Genomic DNA, 2,986 nt, shown 5'->3' with positions numbered 1-2,986 from the left:
AGCAGCAGAGTCGGGATCCAAGCCCCAGCATTAGCCCTGAGCCAATGGGATTTATCATTATTCTTGACACCAAAAACCAGAGATTTCTATACATCCCCCCTATGGTCCAACCTGTGCCACTCAGTGGGGTGATAAAACCACTGAAAGACCCCAATTCTTGTAAATGGAGTGCTTACTCTGTGCAGGCATTACCCAGCATGTTATTTCATTTACAGCAACCACAGAAAGTCTTCTTGCTGTCATCCACTCTTTACAGATGAGGAACTGTACGCTCAGGGAAGCTCAGACATTGGCCAAGGTTCCCCAGCTAGTGAGGAATGGAGCTGGAGTTCCAGCCCAGGGAACTGTGTGTCCCTAAAACTTGGGTCTTGAGAGTCCCTTAGACTGCAAGGAGATCCAACCAGTCCATCCTAAAGGAAATCAGTCCTGAATATTCATTGGAAGGACTGATGCTGAAGCTGAAACCAGTACTTTGGCCACCTGATGTGAAGAACTGACTCACTGGAAAAGACCCTGATGCTGGGAAAGATTGAAGGCAGGAGTTGAAGGGCACGACAGTGCATGAGATGGTTGGATGGGATCACCAACTTGATGGGCATGAGTTTGAGTCAGCTCTGGGAGTTGGTGATGGACAGGGAAGCCAGGCATGCGGCAGTCCAGGGGGTTGCAAAGAGTCGGACACGACTGAGTGATTGAACTGAACTGAAAGCTTGGGTGGGCACTTGCTGTTTTGTTAGTATTTTTAGTTTGGAGGTGACTTTAGGAGATTCTGGTCCAGGGGTATGCATTACAGATGGAGGATCTGAGGTGTAGAGGGGCTCAGGATGGGATGGTGGAAGACTCTCTATCTGGGGCTTTTCACCCTGGCTCTGCCTTCTCGGCGGCCTCTGAGCTCGGGCAAGTTATTTAAGCTCCCACGTGCTCGTTTGTCAGCTGGAAGTAGTACTAACATCAGTGGAGCGTGTGACACACAGTAACTATCAGCACACAGCTAAGTTGGCCGAATATTCGAGACTTTCTGACTCCAGCACCGGGAGCCAGCAAACTCCACTCACAGGCCAAAATCAGACCACCACCTGATTTCGTATAGCCCACCGGCACAAAGTGGTTTTAGCTTCTTAAATGGTTGGGGGAAAAAACAAAAGAAGAATAATATTTTGTGACAGGTGACAGTCCTGCGAAATTGAAATTTCAGCGTCCATAAATAAAGTTTTGCTAGGATGCAGCTACACCCATACGTTAACATGCTATCGGCTACTTTCTGGCTGAGGTGGCTCAGTTGATGAGTCTTTGGGACAGAAATGATTGCCCTCAATGGAGGAAATTTGCCAGTCCCCATTCTGGACTACACTTTAGTCCCTCATAATGTCTATTCTCTCTCTTTTTTTTTAAATTTCTTTTAGTTTTTTTTAACTTAAATACAGTTGATTATAATGTGTTAATTTCTCCTGTACAACAATGTGATTCAGTTATACGTCATATATATATACACATTCTTCTTTAAATATTCTTTCCCGTTGTGGTTTATCATAGAATACTGAATAGAGTTCCCTGTGCTATACAGTGGGACCTTGTTGTCCATCCAATCTATAATAGTTTGCTTCTGCTAACGCATTCCCATAGCATTTCTCTTTAGCATCAAGTTGAACTTCCTTCTGTTTGACTGGAAAGTCTCGCCTCTGAACAAGCAGGGAGAGGGAAGTCTCCCCATCCCACGTTAAAGGAGCCCGGCATTTAACACCTGTGTCATTGACACTGGTTCTACAGTTCAGTTTAGTCACTCAGTCATGTCCGACTCTTTTCGACCCCACGAATTGCAGCACGCCAGGCCTCCCTGTCCATCACCATCTCCCGGAGTTCACTCAGACTCAGGTCCATCGAGTCGGTGATGCCATCCATCCTCTGTCGTCCCCTTCTCCTCCTGCCCCCAATCCCTCCCAGCATCAGGGTCTTTTCCAAGGTTCTTATGGAACCTCAATCAATTATCAGAGGTTCACACAGTCAGCATTTATCAGGACCTGTCCTGGGTGCCAGAGACATAGCACAGTGTGACCTGGCAGAGGAGACAGACTGTAAACGAGCAAACAGACACAGGGTGACACGATAGAAAGTCCAGGGAGGAAGTGACTTGAGATCATGTCGTCAGGTGAGGCCTCTCACAGAGGTGATGTCTGAGCTGAGATCCGTGACAAAGGAAGGACTGCTGGTAGAAGAGCACCTGAGGCAGTGGGCCTGCACCCACTGAGCCTCCTAAGGCAGGAAGCCAGTGTGACTGGAACAGAGAGAGAGGGCTTGGGGAGGCAAGCAGGGGCCCCGCAGGCCATGGAAAGGGACTCGAGTTGATTCTCAAAGCCATGGGAATCCCTGGAGGGTTGGGTTTGTCTGTCTGTCTGTTTGTTTTTTATTGTGTTGGGTCTTTGTTGCTGCATGAGGTTTTCTCTGGTTACGGTGAGTGGGGGCTACTTTAGTTGCAGTACGCCAGCTTCTTATTGCGGTGGCTTCTCTTGTTGCAGAGTACAAGTTCTAGGGCACTCAGGCTTCAGTAGTTGCGGCCCGTGGGCTCAATAGTTGCCGCTCCTGGGCTCCAGAGAGCAGGCTCAATAGTTGTGGCACAGGGGCCTAATTGCTCTGTGGCCCATGGGATCTTCCCAGACCAGGGATCGAACCCAAGTCTCCTGTATTGGCAGGTGAATTCTTTACCCCTGAGCCACCAGGGAAGGGTTTTAAGCCCCCTGGAGGCTTTTAAGCAGGAGAGCTGTAGTTTAGATTTATATTTGAAGAGATCCTTCTGGCCCTTATGAGGAGAACAGACTGTGAGAGTCAAGGCCAGAGCCAGGAGCTTAGCGAGAAGATGACGGTACTCCTCCAGGTGAGCGATGATGGGGGCCATGGTGGGGTGAGAAGTGTCAGCTGGGAAACAGATGTTGGATGGAGAGTGGACAGGACACTCCCTTTCCAAACAGCCAAACCACTCCTCGGATGCCTC

Source organism: Bison bison, unplaced genomic scaffold, assembly GCF_000754665.1.
Source record: "Bison bison bison isolate TAMUID 2011002044 unplaced genomic scaffold, Bison_UMD1.0 scf7180017864365, whole genome shotgun sequence".
NCBI classification, from domain to species: domain Eukaryota; kingdom Metazoa; phylum Chordata; class Mammalia; order Artiodactyla; family Bovidae; genus Bison; species Bison bison.
Note: the sequence above shows the minus strand (reverse complement) of the source record.